The sequence below is a fragment of the Bubalus kerabau genome, chromosome 1, assembly GCF_029407905.1.
Source record: "Bubalus kerabau isolate K-KA32 ecotype Philippines breed swamp buffalo chromosome 1, PCC_UOA_SB_1v2, whole genome shotgun sequence".
NCBI classification, from domain to species: domain Eukaryota; kingdom Metazoa; phylum Chordata; class Mammalia; order Artiodactyla; family Bovidae; genus Bubalus; species Bubalus kerabau.
Window position 1 is genome coordinate 166,162,537 of NC_073624.1, and position 19,382 is coordinate 166,181,918.

Here is a 19,382-nt window from a genome sequence, read left to right on the forward strand (position 1 = left end):
TGCTAAGTCGCTTCAGTCGTGTCCGGCTCTGTGTGACCCCATAGACGGCAGCCCACCAGGCTCCCCCGTCCCTGGGATTCTCCAGGCAAGAACACTGGAGTGGGTTGCCATTTCCTTCTCCAATGCATGAAAGTGAAAAGTGAAAGTGAAGTCGCTCAGTCGTGTCTGACCCTCAGTGACCCCATGGACTGCAGTCCACCAGGCTCCTCCGTCCATGGGATTTTCCAGGCAAGAGTACTGGAGTGGGGTGCCATTGCCTTCTCCGAGTTTGGTTACTACCTACTGTCAATTCTTTACTGGCAAGAGTTGAGATATTACCACAAATCTTTTCATTCTTTTAACCCATCTCACAGCCTTTTTGCCTCCCATAAAAGATGATGCTGCCTCACTAATAGTTGGTCATAAATGGTCAGTTCGTTGTGAACTAGGATCAGGTGATGAGTAGCTTTAAGGATCAGGCATTCATGCTGACCACTGCTTTTGCCCATGTGGCTCAGAGAGACATTGTGTTTGAATGGACATACTGGCTGGTCCTACATGGATGATGCTATGGAGAGATGATATGGAATGATTCAACATAATAATCCAAAAGGAATAAGAGTCTTGATGCTGAATCCTAGAGAATGTTATTCTACTACTTAAGCTTTTCTTTCATCATCGCTTTAATGTTACTCACTGTTGGTCATCTGAGGACTCCCTTGATGGGTGGTCCAAGTTAGTCCTGAGGATGGAGGAGGAGGGAATCCAAGTAAGAAGCTCCTTCTGGGCCTTAGGGAGGAAGATTATGAATTCATGCAATATCCACAGATGTATTCTAAACACACTTCTAATTAAATTCACCTAAACACTATTATTTGGAGAAAGAAATGGCAACCCACTCCAGTATTCTTGCCTGGAGAATCCTTCCAGGCTCCTCTGTCCATGGGATCGCAAAGACTCAGGCATGGCTGAGTGACTAAGCATGAGCATGAAACACCATTATTATCTCTATTTTCCCAGAGGCTCAGAGAGGAGAAGTGGGGCCAAGCAAAGGAGGAAAATCCAGCTCCACAGCGCAGGGCTGAATGAGCTCTGTGTCTACTCTTACTAGCTTTCTCTTTTCACCCTTGGCCCCACCCAGCACTGCTTACCATACTGCCCCAAGTGGCCTTTCTGCAGGGCCCAAGTCACCAGTCAGAACTCAGGCAACTCTGCTGATGGCTGGGAAGTGGGCAGAGTCAGGCATCTGCCGACTCTCCACTTCTGCTTTCTCCAGGAAATGAGCAGAAACCCTGTGATTCATAGTGAAACACAGTTAAAGACTGAAGATTCTGAGCTGGGTCCTCTTCCCCTAAGCCTGAGGGGGAGGTATGGGGGCGCCCATGCCATCTGACATCTGCAGGCCCTGACGGATACACTCCAGGTAGGTAATCCTGTCCTCGGCCTTCCCAGGCCGGCCTAGAAGTGGGCACGTGTGTCCTGTCTTCCAGGTCAAGCCGACGGGCTGCCTCCTGGAAAGCGGAGCTGGGAGTGCATGTGGCCACAGTACCTGATCTGAGTTTGTGGATGTGGGAGAGGGGATAAGCTGAGGAGCAGGAAGTGTGTGGGGGACAGGCGGCACATATGCTTCAGGCTCCTCCGATGTCTGAGTCTACTGGGGTGTCCCACTGTTGGGATGTCTTACTGTTGGGGTGTCTGTCACTGTTGGGCTCTGCTGAGCTGGGCCAGGCTCCAGCACTGTTCCTCACCCTCCTACCTCAGGTCAAGCCCTTTCTCAGGGCTCTGCTAAGGAACATTATCTGCCACACCTAGGAGAGGCTGGATATGGGCCTGTGTGGGCCAAATTTGAAGTGAGAGGGCTGGCCATGAGATTCCTCTGTCCACCTGCTGTGTGGGCCTCTGAAAGATGCTGAACAGTGGGGGTCACTTCAGACTGGTCACCGAGAGAGATGGTTCCTACCTGGCCCTGTGGTCACTCCTAGGGGTAACCACAATAAGTAGGCGCCCCTTGGGGCTGTCCTTCCCTTACCTGATTTACCACATTAAAACCTTAGAAACATCAGTATTTTTGACTCATCAGGACCACGGGGGTTCAAGAATTAACTCTAATCTTCCCACCTAAAATTGCATCTTATAGAACACACAACCACTTCTTTGTCCCAACCTCTCTGAACCATGAGGAGTTAACCTGGTAACGAAGAAGTTCACGTGTTACCTGTTCCATAAAGTTTCAACTTTAACATGATTTTCTGCATAGTCGTCAATTTAATTGGTCAACAAATATTTATGGAGAGCCACTTCCTGCCAGGCCGTGCTAAAGACGGCTAGGTCAGTGGTCAGGGGTGGGTGGTGCTTGGTGCTGCGGGCTCCAGTGGGTTGGAGAGCAGAGGGTAGGGAGTCGGGGTCAAGAAGCTCAGGAAGGCACGTGTCTTCTAAGTGGAGGCCTGAAGGAAGGGAAGGCCTGAGCCAAGTGTATTTCTGAGCTGTGTTCTTGGCAGGGGGACCCGAGAAGGTCAAGGTGCAGAGGAAGACTGGTGGAGGCCAGAGTGGCAGACAGGGGTAAGGAATACGCCACGTGACCTGGCCAGAGAGGGCTGGGGTGGGGTCAGGTCAAGGAGGGCCTTCCTGCCCAGTGTGAGGACCTGGGCGGTAGTCCCCCAGACTTGGAAAGTCATGAAATAGTGAGCAGATAGGAAAATTCAGAGGACGTATATAGGCTATAAGGAAAGAAGATGGCCCTGTGCGTCGTCCCCTCGGTTTTGTTTCAAAGAGCACCTGCATCTGTGAAGCCTTCTGTGTGCCCAGCCTTCTCTGTCTCTTCAGAGAAAACTGTTGCTCTCAATTTTGAGCTTATAGTTCTTTTGCTTTTCCTTTCAATTCGACCTTGTATATTTAAAGTGCAAAATATGTTATTTGCTTTCTCATGGATTTGAACTTTATCAATAGTAATTAAATATCCTTTTAAGTTTGCTAATTTCATCAAAATTATGTGTCTGGATAATATTTGAATAATGAAGAGTGATATTTCTTCATATCATTGAATGTGTCTTAATGCATTCATGTTTGTTGCTGGATGTGCTAAGTCGCTTCAGCTGTGTCCGACTCTTTGCGACCCCCATGGACTGCAGGCTGCCAGGATCCTCTGTCCACGGATTCTCCGGGCAAGGAGACTGGAGTGGTTTTCTGCGTCCTCCTCCAGGGGATCTTCCCGCCCCAGGGGTCACTGCGACTCGTGTCTCTTGCCCTGGCAGGTGGGTTCTTTTACCACTACCACCACCTGGGAAGCTCTCTTATTGCTGGGTAATATTCTGTTACACACGAATATACCTCAGTATACTCTCCCAATATACTGCCAGTGGGCGCTTGGGCACTCCTAGGCTTTGTTTTTTTCTATGATAAGTTGCTTGGTGCTCTCAGCACCAGTAAGTACTGCTGGGAGTCTCCTTTGTGCATATATCCTGCGGTGCATGTGCAAGAATTCTCTAGGGTGCGTATCCTAGAAGTAGCGTTGGTGGGTTGTAGGGTATATAAATCTTCAGCCTTATTGGATAATAGTGAAACCTCTTTCAAGTCAATTGTAGCACTACCCACCCATCAGCAATATGTAAAAGTTTCTCTTGCTTTACATCTTCACCAACATTTGATCTTGTTGGAATTTTATACCAATTCCGAGCAAATGAAAAGCCTTCTGTGTTTTAAATTTGCATTTTCTGAAATACTAAGTTTGGTCATCTGTTTATGTCCTCCTTGCCCATTCTAAATTCTTTTTCCTGTTCAAATCTTTTTCTCTATGGGGTCATCTGTCTTTTATCTTATTGGCCTTCTCTAATGCAGTACATATTCTGATGTTAATTCTTTGTTATTCATGTATATTGTAAATACTTCTCTCTTGTTTGTGCCTTGTCTCCTTATGTTACTTGTAATTTCTGTTAATGATTGAATTTCTTAGTTTCAAACAAGCTTAATTTACCCATAATGTTCTTTTATGATATACACTTGTATATTATCTAACAGATTCTCTCCACTGTAAAGTCATAAAATTATTCTTTTATTATTAAATTTAAAAAATATTTTTTCCATTCATATTTAGTCTTTAGTCCTACTTAGAAATGATTATTCTGTAGGGTGTGAGGTAGTGGGTAATGTTTTATTTTAGATAGTGCTTTCCATATGGATAACCAAGAGTGTTAGCTCCATAAATCAGAAAGGCCATTCTTTAGTCACTAATCTATAACAACTCTGTTGTAAATCAAGTTGGCATGTGTAGGGGGTCTGTTCTTGGGCTCTCTCTGTCTATTTGTTTTTCTACACTTTGCCAACACTAAATAATATTATTAACTAGAAGCTTATAATAAGTTTTGTTATCTGGAAAGTGTCTCCTCATTTTTTCTTATTCTTTCATTCTATCTTGACATAATGTTTCCTTCTTTATTTTATGAATTTTAGAAACAGCTTCTCAGTTTCAACAAAAAAAGTTCTGTTCAGATTTATTAGAAATATAATTTGAAGAAAAGTTATGTCTTTATGAAAATGACTCTGCCAATTTATGAATATGGTTAGTCTCTTTTATAAAATTAGTGCATACTTTGCCTAGATTTATTCCTAATTGGTTTGATTTTTATATTATTGCCTTTGTCTTCAAAAATATGTTTTTTTGACTCTTGCTGATACATGCTGCCTTAAAGAAAAACCACCTTCTGTGGGTAACAAAGGAAGAAGAAATATTATCAGTTAAGAGGCTGTTGTTATAACCCAGGCTGGAGGTAACCGTGGTTTGCCCCAGAGTGATAGTAACAGAGATAATGAGTAGCAGTGATGCTAAAGCTCAAACTCCAGTACTTTGGCCACCTCATGCGAAGAGTTGACTCATCAGAAAAGACTCTGATCCTGGGAGGGATTGGGGGCAGGAGGAGAAGGGGACGACAGAGGATGAGATGGCTGGATGGCATCACTGACTCGATGGACGTGAGTCTGCGTGAACTCTGGGAGTTGGTGATGGATAGGGAGGCCTGGTGTGCTGCGATTCACAGGGTCGCAGAGAGTCGGACACGACTGAGCGACTGAACTGAAGTGAACTGAGAGTGGTGAAAGTCTGGATATTTTTTGAGAGAGATTTGACAATGTTGCAAGTGTTGGGTGTAGGAGAGAGAAATTAAAGATGAGTCTAGAGCAACAGAGAGAATTGAATTGTCAAGGAACATATTTGCAAGGTGGTGATTATTCCAGAATATCAATTTGAACATATAAAGATGGAGATGCCTATTAGACATCAAGTGGAGGAATGAACTCTTGGCACCCTCTCCCTCAAGTGGCCTTTTGGTAGACAAGCAAGGCCACATGGCCACTTGGGAGAGGGGTTGTTGTTACATCAAACAAACAAACATTGGAGTTTAGTGCAGAGAAAGATTTATTCATCAAGGAGGCACTGACTCAGAAGATAGGAGTTCTAGACTTGTTTCAAATTCATCTTGCTAGCTGGCTGGGGCTGGAGAAGGCAATGGCATCCCACTCCAGTACTCTTGCCTGGAAAATCCCATGGACAGAGGAGCCTGGTAGGCTGCAGTCCATGGGGTCGCTAGGAGTCAGACATGACTGAACAACTTCACTTTCACTTTTCACTTCCATGCATTGGAGAAGGAAATGGCAACCCACTCCAGTGTTCTTGCCTGGAGAATCCCAGGGACGGGGGAGCCTGTTGGGTTGGCGTCTATGGGGTTGCACAGAGTCGGACACGACTGACGTGACTTAGCAGCAGCAGCAGCTGGCTGGGGCACAAGGTTTTAAAGGCAAAGGTCAAAGGGAGAGGGTAGTAGGCTATGTGTTCAGCTCATGAACCTTCTTCTGATTGGCTGGCGGTGAGGTAACGGGTAATGTTCTGAACATCTCAGTCATCAGCTTTCTAGTTCCAACCAGTCTGGGGTCTACATGCCCAGCATGTGGTTACCATCCTTCACCTGGGTGGGTGGGGGTTCCTTAGTTTCTACAGAGCAACTCAAAGAGATGCATCAGACTGTTATCTATTTCTCTGCAGGGGAGCTTGGCGTCCTGTGACTCTCTTTTCCTAATCATTAACTGCGTAAGTGCTTTTTGGAACACGCAGAAGTCTTAGGAGACTAAAGTCTTTTTTTCTTGCTATAAAGAAGAAATGAGGGACATGGCGGGTCTTCTTTATGCATGAGGGCCCTGTAGGGTCCTGCTTGGTTTCAATTCCCCTTTTCATTTGTTACTCTTCAGTCCTGAGGGGAACAGGTGCTGGACAAAATCTGTCTTGTTTTCTTTCAAATAAAGTTTTGGATAAAGGGGTTAATGGTAAACTCATCAGAGGAACTGGATTTTAAGGGGACTGAGCTTCAGGAGGGGAGATATTTTGTGCAGGAGAGAAAGGGGGAAGATGAGCACCTCAGGGATCCTTGAGCCTCACTGTAGAGCCCACATCCATTTTATTTACAACTAAGGCCTTACTTTGGTTGTCTCCCTCCAAGGGCCCTGCAAACTATCAAAATGCCCCTGCATTTTACGTGGGAAATAGTGTCTCTCGGTAACATTTCTAAGCCCTTCATACACCTGTTAAACACTTAAGTCTCAAAGTCCACACCTATGTTATCCAATATGATAGCCTGCAGTCATCACTGAAAAGTGGCCAGTCTGAGCTGAAATGTGCTGTAAGTTATAAAATGCACCTTGGATTTCAAAGATATTAAAAACAAACAACAAAAGAAATATAGACTATCTTTACTTGAAAATATTGATAACATTGAAATGATAATACTTTGGATATATTGCCTTAAATAAAATATATTTTAAAATATATTTAAATAAAGAGATTTAATTAATTTAACCTATTTATTTTTACTTTTTAAATGTGGTTGCCCCCAAATTTAAAATTATACATGTGGCTTGAATTCGTGGTTGGTTTTATATTTCTGCTGGGAAGCACCCTTCAGAGAAATGATACTTCTTGTTTCATGGCTAAGACTTTCATGAGGAAAATGGTTCAAGAAGGATGGGAAATTAGAAAAGTGGAAAGTCCCTCATCTAGATAATTCCAAGGAGAAAGTATGGAGGATAAGAAGAATGGACTTCGCACTTACAGTAAGCCCGACATTGGGCAGGACACTGGTACTGGCAGTCTCGTTTGACCCCCACAGTGAGATCAGTCTCATCACTCCCATTTCACAGATGAGAAAATGGAGGCTCAGAGAGGCAAAGTCCTTTACCCTCAGGCATTGAATCCCTTGATTGGAATTTGAACCTAGTTCCACCAGATGTTAAAGTCTGTGTACTTTGCATTCAGTTCAGTTCAGTTCATTTCAGTCGCTCAGTCGTGTCCGACTCTTTGCGACCCCATGAATTGCAGCACGCCAGGCCTCCCTGTCCATCACCAACCCCTGGAGTTCACTTAAACTCACATCCATTGAGTCGGTGATGCCATCCAGCCATCTCATCCTCTGTCGTCCCCTTTTCCTCCTGTCCCCAATCCCTCCTAGCATCAGAGTATTTTCCAATGAGTCAACTCTTCGCATGAGGTGACCAAAGTATTGGAGTTTCAGCTTTAGTATCATTCCTTCCAAAGAACACCCAGGGTTGATCTCCTTTAGAATGGACTGGTTGGATCTCCTTGCAGTCCAAGGGACTCTCAGGAGTCTTTTCCAACACCACAGCTCAAAAGCATCAATTCTTCGGCACTCAGCTTTCTTCACAGTCCAACTCTCACATCCATACATGACCACTGGGAAAACCATAGCCTTGACTAGATGGACCTTTGTTGGCAAAGTAATGTCTCTGCTTTTCAATATGCTGTCTAGGTTGGTCATAATTTTCCTTCCAAGGACTAAGTGTCTTTTAATTTCATGGCGGCAGTCACCATCTGCAGTGATTTTGGAGCCCCCCAAAATAAAGTCTGACACTGTTTCCACTGTTTCCCCATCTATTTCCCATGAAGTGATGGGACCAGATGCAATGACCTTAGTTTTCTGAATGTTGAGCTTTAAGCCAACTTTTTCACTCTCCTCTTTCACTTTCATCAAGAGGCTTATTAGTTACCACTAAAAAGCTGATGGAACACTTCTAGAAAGATGTAGTCAGTGTATGGCAGAAGTGGGAAAACTGCTCTTCTTTCTTGGCCAATGGCTAATCCTTTTGAAAATTCATCTTCATAGATACTTTACAGCAGACAAAAAGATTGTGAGGGGATCTTTCCTCTCAGCCCTGCCCACAGCAACAGTGGAGATGCCCTGAGCATCCTGTTTATAGAGAGTAAAAGAATCAGTTATGGGGAATCTACCAAGAATCCTTCTCCATTATTAAATCTCATAATTTAAGGAGAAGGGCAACATAGAATATATTTGTGGTATGATGACAGGCACTTACTGCATTAAGACTTTGTACATCAATTACAAGTAACATATGCTTGGATGTGAAAAGTAGTATACAAAAAAAGGGCAGGAAACATTTGTTGATTTTTGTATTTTCAATAATAAGAATATAGCCCAAGTAGCACCCCAAGGCACCCCAGTCGAGTACTCTTGCCTGGAAAATCCCATGGACAGAGGAGCCTGATGGGCTGCAGTCCATGGGGTCGCTGGGAGTCGGACACGACTGAGTGACTTTACTTTCACTTTTCACTCTCATGCATTGGAGAAGGAAATGGCAACCCACTCCAGTGTTCTTGCCTGGAGAATCCCAGGGACGGGGGAGCCTGGTGGGCTGCCGTCTATGGGGTCGCACAGAGTCGGACACGACTGAAGCGACTTAGCAGCAGCAGCCCAATGTCAGTTTTTTAAAGGATATGCACAAAATACCAAAAAAAGAGATGTACTGTCAAAGACGAAAAACAGAAACACACACATTTAGAAACTGTTATAGGATGGTCAGGGTATGTCAGAAGTTAGTAATGTTGAAACGCTACAGTGAGCGCACAGGGCTTTCCCCGGATCTCTGAGCGTGGACCAGATGAAGTTGAGAGTGGCCCAGGGGCAGAAACCAGGTGGTCCCGGGGGCGGGGGTAGTAGGGATGGGGCAGCTGGGAGACAAGTGATTAAAGGCAGGGCCTAATAACATGCTGCGTCCTTTAGAAGCTGGTGGAAGGCAGTGATGGGAGAGGGCGCAGCAGCCCATGTTGGGGAGGATGGAGGCACGCAGCTCCTCCGCAGGTGCCGGAGTGCGGGGCGTCCTGCGCGGGCTCAGCAGCTGTGCGCGCGGCTGCCACTGCCTTCGGGTAGAGCGAAGGGGGAGAAAAGAACCAGGACAATGAAGGTGGGCAAATATCCAGACGTTCAGAAGAAACTTAAAAAATCGGAACACACAGTCTGTTATTTCACTTCAGTTTTTCCTTGCATGCACCTGTCTCCCGGAAGCATTCCATTATATAAGTGACATATTTACCACATCACGGGAACTGAAATGGGTCCAAGGTTCCGTCTTGGGCTTGGGGCGAGAGTGGGAGGGCAGTTACCCTGAAGAGTGATTCTACTGCGTCCCCTTGTGGGAAGGGACCCCTCTCCCCAAACCTGGCTACAATACCACGTCCTTCCCCAGAAAAATGTCTTTCCTCACACGATTTGAAAAGTCTGAATAGTATCATTTTTGATGTGTGTATTTAATACCACCCCAACATGAACTAAATAAGTGTGGCATTTTATATGGATAAAAATTTAAAATTGAGGAAATGCAGGAATGAGTAGGAGAAAGCGTGTTCATGAATAAGGTCAACACAAGGAGACAAGTGCAGCAGTTCTAGGCAAAAGGTCCTGAGTGAGAATGATGGGTCTGGGAATTACAAACTGTGGACTTTTACCCTGTCTGACTCCACAGGTCATGCCTGCTCACAGTGACTTTCCCTCTCAGGCGCCCCTTTCATCTGTGGGTTCTCTTTTCTGCATTGGGGAGCCTTGCTTCCTTTGTCACAGATGCATTGGCCAAAGGTGCATGAGTGTGTTTCTGGGCTTTCTATCGGGTTCCATTTATCCATATTTCTGTTCCTGTGCCAGCACCTTCCTGTTTGCTTCCCAGGTGGCACAGTGGTAAAGAATTCACCTGCCAATGCAGGAAACGCAAGAGATGTAGGTTCAATCCCAGAGTTGGGAAGATCCTCTGAAGTAGGAAATGGCAACCCACTCCAGTATTCTTGTCTGGAAAATTCCATGGACAGAGGAGCCTGACGGGCTACAGTCCATGGGGTTGCGAAGAGTTGGACGTGACTCAGTCCTGGGATTTCTTTGGAGGAACTGATGTTGAAGCTGAAACTTCAGTACTTTGGCCACCTCATGTGAAGAGCTGACTCATTGGAAAAGACTCTGATGCTGGGAGGGATTGGGGGCAGGAGGAGAAGGGGACGCCAGAGGATGAGATGGCTGGATAGCATCACTGACTCGATGGACATGAGTTTAAGTGAACTCCGGGGGTTGGTGATGGACAGGGAGGCCTGGCGTGCTGCAATTCATGGGGTCGCAAAGAGTCGGACACGACTGAGTGACTGAACTGAACTGAACTGAAAGTGACTTAGCACACACACATGCATTGAATCTGTAGATTGCCTTGGGTACTATAGTCATTTTGGCAATATTGATACTTCCAATCCAAGAACGTTGTATATATCTTTCCATCTGTTTGTGTAATCCTTGGAAGAATTTCTTTATTAAATTAATTCCATGAGAATTAAGAGATGCTTAATTTCTTACAAGTCAGGAATGCATACCTCCAGGTATGTTTGAAAGTTTAATGAGCTATTTTTGTATTTATTTTCTGACCAAATAATACTTGACATTTAATAAGCTAAACAGGCCGATTGTATGAGCTAACCGATCCTGGAAATCTTTCATCTCTTTCACCTGAACAAGTGGCCTGAGAAGAATAAGGATGCCGCAAAGTCCCCAGAGATGTCACTCCCCCAGGGAGTCCAGAGGGTGAGGAATGGGATGGGGGCAGCTCAGGATCGAGAGACCTTTGGGCCCCAGCCTCTGCCTACACTCTCCACCCAACTCCTACCCTGCATCCCCCACAGTGGCACAAACCACCACGTTTCAGCCTCACGTCTCTCGTCTCTCGTCCCTTTGTGTGCCCTTGCCAGGAACAATTCTCTCCAGCCTGTTGCAGTCTTGCTCCTCCTTCCCTATGCTCCCTCTCCCAAGACTCTGTTTCTGTGAGCACTCTCTTCTCCCAGCTTCACCAATACCAGCTCCTTCCCTCTGCAGCCTTAGTGCTGGATTCCTGCTCCAAAGGTGCATTTCAGACACTGTATTGTATCGTCCTTCTCCCTCCTCCTGTTCCCCACAGGCTCTGAGCTTGTGGGGAGCTCCTCTTCCCCACCAGGTTTGGGGGAGGGGCATCCAGAAGCCAGTCTCTGTGTGCCATCTGTGATGCTCTCTGCTGAGAGCCCCACAGGGCCCCCCACGACACTGCGTGGGATGAGGGCCATGTGCATGTCCACCCTTACCCCATCCCTGCCCCCTGTGATGCAGCCTTGAACCCTACCCACATCCCTGAACACACGGGCTGCCTGGAGTGTCCATCTGCTTTGCCTCAGATCCACCTCCTCCTTACCCCTCAGTGCCCATCCCGGGTATAGTCCATTCCGAGATGCCCTTCCAGACCACCACACCCCTCTCTGGGCTGGGCCATGAGCCTCTTCTGTGCCCCAGAGCCAGGCACCTCCCTGCCCAGCACCTGCCCTACTGTGTCTGCTTCCCCAGTGTGTCCTTGATTGGGAGGTGGACCAGGGTGTGGACCAGGGGTGATTCTGCTTCTTGTATGTGTAACAGTCAAACAAGCCAGCATGCAGAGAAAGCTGAGTGGAGCCGCAGCCCCGGTGGCTAGCCTGGGGGTGAGGCACGCTGCTGGTGTCAGCCCAGGAGTGACTGCTCAGCGGGTGCCCACCTTGTGCCAGGGCTAATGAACCCCGGGAACTGTGGCTCCCAGACAGCAGCTCTACCCTGGGGAGATGGCAAAACCAGAGGGTCCTCTTCTGGGCTTGCTCACCTGCAATGTGAGGGGGCCAGAGGGCAGTGTGGTGATAAACCTCCTATGCCCAAGGGTCAGTGGCAACTCTGCAAGACCAGCCAGAGCACCCCTGCAGTGTTGGCAGTAAGAGTGTCCAGCTAGTCCCTGAGGTGCCCCTGAGGTCTGCTTTTAACACTGTTAGCTACTGTGTCAAGCCAAGCTACAGTGATGAAAGGAGGTGAGGACTTTGGAATAAAAAAAGTCTGCATTTGACTTTGATTCTAACACTTATTAGCAGTTTGATTTCAGATAAGTTACCTGTTTTTCTTGGAGTCTTGCCCTCCCTATCTGTATAATGGACATAATAATAGTTCCTTTACAAATTTTCTAAGATTAGGGAACTCTGATGGCCTGTTAGATGCTCATTCAGTTACGGCCATTCTTACTTAGGCAGCATCTCCTTACGTTCCAGTGGAAGTCAAGCCACAGATAAACTCCCTCACTGAGGAGGCTCCAGTTACAGCAACTGGGCTGCTTGTTCACCAGCCCACATCTTTGTGTTGGCCGTGATTACTCAGTCGCAGCTAAACATTGAGGGTATGGCCAGGGGAACTGCTCCCTGGCCATTTTTGGCAATGTGGAAGTCAGTACACATACCGAGATATAAAACTGGGTCCCTTCCCCAGCAAACTGTGAGTTCCTATATTTTATTGCTGTTGCAAAAACCACAGAGGTGTGTGCTGGCCAGGAGTGCATGGAGTGGAATCAAAAAAAGGAAGTGTTGAGAGCCATGGGAGGTGTCGCCCTACTTGCCTGATTCCTGCCAATCAAGTCCCCATCTTAGTCTTCAGGGGAATTCTTGAACTTCTGGAAATAACCTGAGTGGCCTCCTTCTCTTCTTGAGTCATATGACGCAGGAGATAGGGCCCATGGCTCTGCTGTTTCCCACCTGCTGGTACTCTTCACCCTTGGCTGATGTAGGAGGTGGGGACTCTTGCTAACTGGACAGGGTGGGGGCCACACCAAGGTGATCGCTAGTCCTTGCTGTGAGATGATCTTTTCTCTTGTCTTTCCCTGTTCCAAGCCTGGCTTATGCTAGCTAGGAATAACCATTCTAGATTCACCTTACTGTGTTCTCCCTTTCTAGACGTTTAAGATCTATTATTTGGAACTCCACATCTGTGTCAGCCACTAGAACTCGGCTGAAGCATGATTTTCCCATCATGCCTGATTCAGCCCTCTACTGTCTGGAGACTCGTCTGTGGCTCTCATGGAGCTTGGGGAGCCCAGGGTCCTGGTCAGGCTCTTTAATCTGGTTTGTGCACATCAGATTGGGATGCTGGTGAAACCCTCTTTGAGTAGCAGCCTCAGTAGGAGGAGCAGGTGAGGGGTCTAAATCCTTAGCCTCTAGCTTCTCTATTGGTGCTCCTTCTACCTCCATATTTATTATTTTGGGCTCTAAAATCACTGCAGATGGTGAGTGCAGTCATGAAATTAAAAGATGCTTGCTTCTTGGAAGAAAAGTTATGACCAATCTAGATAGCATATTAAAAAGTAGAGGCATTACTTTGCCAACAAAGGTCCCTCTCAGTTCAGTTCAGTTCAGTTCAGTCACTCAGTCATGTCCGACTCTTTTCGACCCCATGGACCGCAGCATGCCAGGGCTCCCTGTCTATCACCAACTCCTGGAGTTTACCCAAACTCATGTACATTGAGTCAGTGATGCCATCCAACTATCTCATCCTCTGTCATCCCCTTCTTCTCCTGCCCTCAGTCTTTCCCAGCATCAGGGTCTTTTCAAATGAATCAGCTCTTCACATCAGGTGGCCAAAATATTGGAGTTTCAGCTTCAACATCAGTCCTTCCAATGAACACTCAGGAGTGACCTCCTTTAGGATGGACTGGTTGTATCTCCTTGCAGTCCAAGGAACCCTCAAGAGCCTTCTCCAACACCACAGTTCAAAAGCATCAAATTTTTCAGTGCTCAGCTTTCTGTATAGTCCAACTCTCATGTCCATACATGACTACTGGAAAAACCATAGCCTTGACTAGATGGACCTTTGTTGGCAAAGTAATGTCTCTGCTTTTTAATATATTGTCTAGGTTTGTCATAACTGTCCTTCCAAGGAGTAAGCATCTTTAATTTCATGGCTGCAGTCACCATCTGCAGTGATTTTGGAGCCCAGAAAAATAAAGTCAGCCACTGTTTCCCCATCTATTTGCCATGAAGTGATGGGACCAGATGCCATGATCTTAGTCTTCTGAATGTTAAGCTTTAAGCCAACTTTTTCACTGTCCTCTTTCACTTTCATCAAGGGGCTCTTTAGTTCTTCACTTTCTGCCATAAGGGTGGTGTCATCTGCATATCTGAGGTTATTGATATTTCTCCCGACAATCTTGATTCCAGCTTGTGCTTCCTTCAGTCCAGCATTTCTCATGATGTACTCTGCATATAAGTTAAATAAGCAGGGTAACAATACAGAGCCTTGACATACTCCTTTTCCTATTTGGAATCAGTCTGTTGTTCCATGTCCAGTTCTAACTGTTGCTTCCTGACCTGCATACAGATTTCTCAAGAGGCAGGTCTGGTGGTCTGGTATTCCCATCTCTTTCAGAATTTTCAACAGTTTATTGTGATCCACACAGTCAAAGGCTTTGGCATAGTCAATAAAGCAGAAATAGATGTTTTTCTGGAACTCTTTTGCTTTTTTGATGATCCAGCTGATGTTGGCAATTTGATCTCTGGTTCCTCTGCCTTTTCTAAAACCAGCTTAAACATCTGGAAGTTCATGGTTCATGTATTGCTGAAGCTGTCTAGTCAAAGCTATGATTTTTCCAGTAGTCTTGTATGGATGTGAGAGTTGGACTATAAAGAAAGCTGAGCACGGAAGAATTGATGCTTTTGAACTGTGGTGTTGGAGAAGACTCTTGAGAGTCCCTTGGACTGCAAGGAGATTAAACCAGTCCATCCTAAAGGAAACCAGTCCTGAATATTCATTGAAAGGACTGATGCTGAAGCTGAAACTCCAATACTTTGGCCACCTGATGCGAAGAACGGACTCACTTGAAAAGACCCTGTTGCTGGGAAAGATTAAAGGTGGGAGGAGAAGGGGACGACAGAGGATGAGATGGTTGGATGGCCTCACTGACTCGATGGACATGAGTTTGAGTAAGCTCTGGGAGTTGGTGATGGACAGGGAAGCCTGGCGTGCTGCAGTCCGTGGGGTCACAAAGAGTCGAACACGACTGAGTGACTGAACTGAAATGAACAGAACACTTCCACATATGTATTTTTCATGTCAGTTTGATGGACTTGTGGTTTTTACACAACATCTTGCCCCTTGCAGTGTGCCCTTTGGACACACATACTTAGTTGTGTGACCACCCCCGAGGTCAAGGTATAGGACTCTCCCACCCCAGACGTTCCCGTTGCCCTTTGGAGCCACCCTCTGATCTGAAATCCCTGGCAAGCACTGATCTATCTTCTGTACTTGTAATTTTGCCTTTTCCAGAGTGGCATATAAATGAGGTAAGGCAGTGTGTAGGGTTCTGGCTACTGTTACTCAGCATAAGGTCTTCAAGACCCATCCAGGTTGCTGTGGGTCTAAAGTGTGTTCCTTTCTACTGCAGAGAAGCATCCCACCATACAGAGATACGTGTTTCTTTATTCATTCACCCTTTGATAAATATTTTGCAGTATTTCCAGGTTTTGGCAGCTATGAATAGACCTACTCTAAACACTCATGTATAGGTTTTTATATAAACATACATTTTCATTCCTCTAGGGTAAATACCCAGGAAGGTAAGGGGCGAGTATATGTTTAACTTCCTCAGAAATTGCTGAACTGTCTTCCAAAGTGGCCACACCATTTGCATTCACAGCAGCGAGAGTGATGGTTGCGGCTGCTCTGCATCCTTGCCAGCACTTACCGATTTTGTTTGTTTTTTTAAAGACATCCGCATAGATGCGTCCTGGTATCTCGGTGCGTTTTTAGTCTACCTTTCTCTAATGCTGGTGCTCTTATCTGCCTCGGTGCTTTTGATTAACAGTAGGCGGTGGCGTGAACAGAGCATCCGTGCAGTTGTAACTTCCGTCCACCCCTCCCTATTTTCATTTGCTTGTAAGCTCTCCTGTTAATATGAAATGGTGGGGAAGGAAGTGAGGCTGAACCCCACCCTGCACTTGTTTTTGGAACAAGATTAGTTTTCTGATTTTTTTTGCCCTGAGAGCTCCAGGTTGAGGCCAGGCTCTTGTGGACAACATTTGAATCTGCTGACATACAATGAGAACTGACTTTTGAATGGAAAGGAATGCAGGTCGTTTGCAGCAGGTACATGGAAAGTTGCTGTTCTGTTCTCTATCACCTGGTTTAGAGGCTCCCCCAGCTCCGGGGCCTGGGGACCATGCCCCTGATGTGGATGGTAAATAGGTATGCCTCTGTGCTGGGCGGAGTGCAATCCAGAAAGGGTTAACAGGCATATAGGCGGACAAGAAATGGGGGGCAAGTCCATCTTGAATTTTATCATCGCAACTCTTCACCACTAGGTCTGAGCTTCCCTATAGAATGCAGTGAGTCCCAGGCTCCTTCCGACATACCCTGTTGGAGGGTGCCTCCACACACCTCCACACATTTCCTCCAGAATAGCTTCCCAACGTTTTCATTCCAAGGGTTGCTAAATCATATATGACAACTCGAGACTTCTACTCATTGACAAATCATCCCACAGGAAGTCAGGGGTGAAGCAGTCAGCTGAAGGTGGGTTTAGCAGCCCAAGCGTCAGTCACCCAGATGATTCTTCAGATGTTGGCCTCCTGCATAGCAGCTGAGAGCAGGATGCCCTGGATGTTTTGCTTCTGAGACATTATAAAGCTCTGATAGCACTAGGGATCCGTGCAGGGTAGATTGACATTCCCAGCCCCAGTGTCCCTGAGGTCATAGGGAATTCCCCTTCTCAGGGCATTGCAGACTTGTCATCTGGCTCCTACACAGCAGCTGGCCTACGCCCTTCACAACACACACCCCACAGGCTCTCAGCCCACTCAAGCACCTCTCCAGCCCTTCTGCAGTGACTCACTGGCCTGCATCTCTCCTGTGGTCAGTGTGTAAAGGCCAGAGGGTGGAACTGAGATCACCAGGGCTAGTTCAACAAGGAGAAAACTCAGAGAGGGGAAGTAGCTTGCTTGAGGCAGCACCGCACCAGCCTGGGCCTGGACTCTAGGCCTTTGGCTCCCATCTCAGCCCCGCAGCCCCGCTCTGCCTGGGGGCAGTGTGAGTGGGCAGGTAGTTGCACAGTCGCCTGTCTCCCACAGCCACATCCAGGCTGCAGGAAGGCAGGGCCTCTAGTCTGCCGGTGAGGCATGCGGAGGGGACATGACTAAGCTGGGCTACGTGTCACATGCCCGGAGCCTGACCTGAGCTGGGAAATAACTTGCCAGCACAGAGTGGGGCCTTGTGTTTCCCTGGAGTCTCCCAGGACCCCTTGTAGCCTCCAGCCTTCAAATCCTGCCAGGTCATCTTTCCTTTCATCCCTCCCCAAACTTCCACTTCTCCAAGACACTTTCTAGAGTGGTACCTGGCCAAGCCCCTCTCTCTTCCCTGTGCCCTAAGCGAGCCCTTGTTTGAGCTCAGCCTCTGGTTTGCAGAGCTGTCTATAGACCCAGGGTGGACCCGACTTGGGCTACTGACTCACAATGGGACCTTGGGCAGGTCACTTCTCTGCTCCGAGCCTTAGTACCAAACAAAGGCTGATAGCTTTGACATTGCCAGATGGCAGGAAGATTACGTGAAGGGATGCAGGTAAATCCTGTACCAAGAGGGCTTTAATAAATGCCATGCTAGAGCTCTGACTCCATTTCCTCTGAGGGGTCCGATTATTATCCCATGTCACAAATGAAGACACTGAGCCTGGGACAGGTTTTTCACTCGATCTAAGCCCATGAGATTCAAACTGGAGCAGCCTGGCTCCAGAGTCTGTGCTGGTGCCTGCATCTGCTTACAGAGGAGAGAAGACACTCCTGATAACGAAGTGGATTAGAATGGTTTCTTCTTGCTGTTCTTCATACAGCCTTGACAGGCTACTCCCCAGTTCCTTCCTTTTACAAACAAAACTGAAGCAGACCTACAGGACAGGAGAGAAGGCCACAACTTGATATTTGAGTCAGACAACTTCTCCACACGATTCACGGATCCCGTTTTGTTAGCAATTCTTGTTTTTTTGAAAATCTCAGTCTTTTCAAGGGAACACTTTAGTAAACGTGGCTTCTTAACTTCAGAGGATACCTGAGGGGCTCTGATATTCACCCTGGGTGTCCAGCTTTGTTCCCCAGGATCACATTTTCACAGCTTGAAACTCACTGTTTCTTCTCACCTGCTTATCCTAGGAACGTGGTGGGTTAGCAGGGCCTCTGATACATTTTACTGAATGAATCATTTAGTAGCATCTGCAGATGTAACCCTAAGATGACTTTTATGTGATACAGCCAAGCCTAGATCGACTGTACCCTCCATCCTGCGTCCTGGGATGTCTGTGCTGGACTTAGGCTGGTTTTGTTGATGATGAGAATGTCTGTTTGATTGAGATGTAATGGCTTTCAGAGTCTGGGGGAATCCAAGTAGAAAAAGGACTTATTAGAAGAGAGGTCTGGGCTATGGAGAGAGATCTGGCTGCCGTCAGCATGGAGGTCCATTCATTCATTTGTTCGTGTATATAGTAACATTTTATTGAGCTTCTACTTCATGCCAACCCCTGATGAAGGCTGGAGAAGGAAATGGCAGCCCATTCCAGTGTTCTTGCCTGGAGAATCCCAGGGACAGAGGAGCCTGATGGGCTGCTGTCCATGGGGTCGCACAGAGTCAGATATGACTGAAGCGATTTAGCATGCATGCATGCTTTGGAGAAGGAAATGGCAGCCCACTCCAGTGTTCTTGCCTGGAGAATCCCAGGGACAGAGGAGCTTGGTGGGCTGCCGTCTATGGGGTCACACAGAGTCGGGCACAACTGAAGCGCCTCAGCAGCAGCAGCTGATGAAGGTGCAACAGTCTTCTTTCACAAAGCTAACGTTTAGTGGATATGTGGCTCTTGGGGGTAATTAATGCCAGGGGAACAGTTGGGATTCCCCTACAGGGAACTTTTGAAATGAGAACATGTGGCATCTATCTGACACCAGAAACCACCAGAAGGAGCCTAGAAGGACACTGAATAGCAGGCAGACAAAAACACATCTAACAAAATACATAGTGAGATACGACAGAGATACACAGTGATTCACAGTTTTTAAAGGTTATGCTCCATTTTTCCTATTATAAAATACTGGTTATATTCCCCATGTTGTGCAACCTATCTTTACAGCTTGCCGCTGCTGCTAAGTTGCTTCAGTCGTGTCTGACTCTTTGCGACCCCATGGACTGTAGCCCATCAGGCTCCTCTGTCCATGGGATTCTCCAGGCAAGAATACTGGAGTGGGT

At 46.8% G+C, this 19,382-nt stretch overlaps 1 protein-coding gene across 1 annotated transcript in view; it reads left to right on the forward strand.

Annotated features, from left to right (window-relative positions):
• The first annotated feature begins 1,303 nt into the window (after positions 1-1,303).
• WDFY4 (WDFY family member 4) overlaps positions 1,304-19,382 on the forward strand; it is a 248,721-nt gene continuing 230,642 nt past the window's right edge. The window contains exon 1 of the mRNA XM_055538375.1: positions 1,304-1,402. The gene's annotated coding sequence lies outside the window, so the exon portion shown is untranslated. The remainder of the gene's footprint in view (positions 1,403-19,382) is intronic.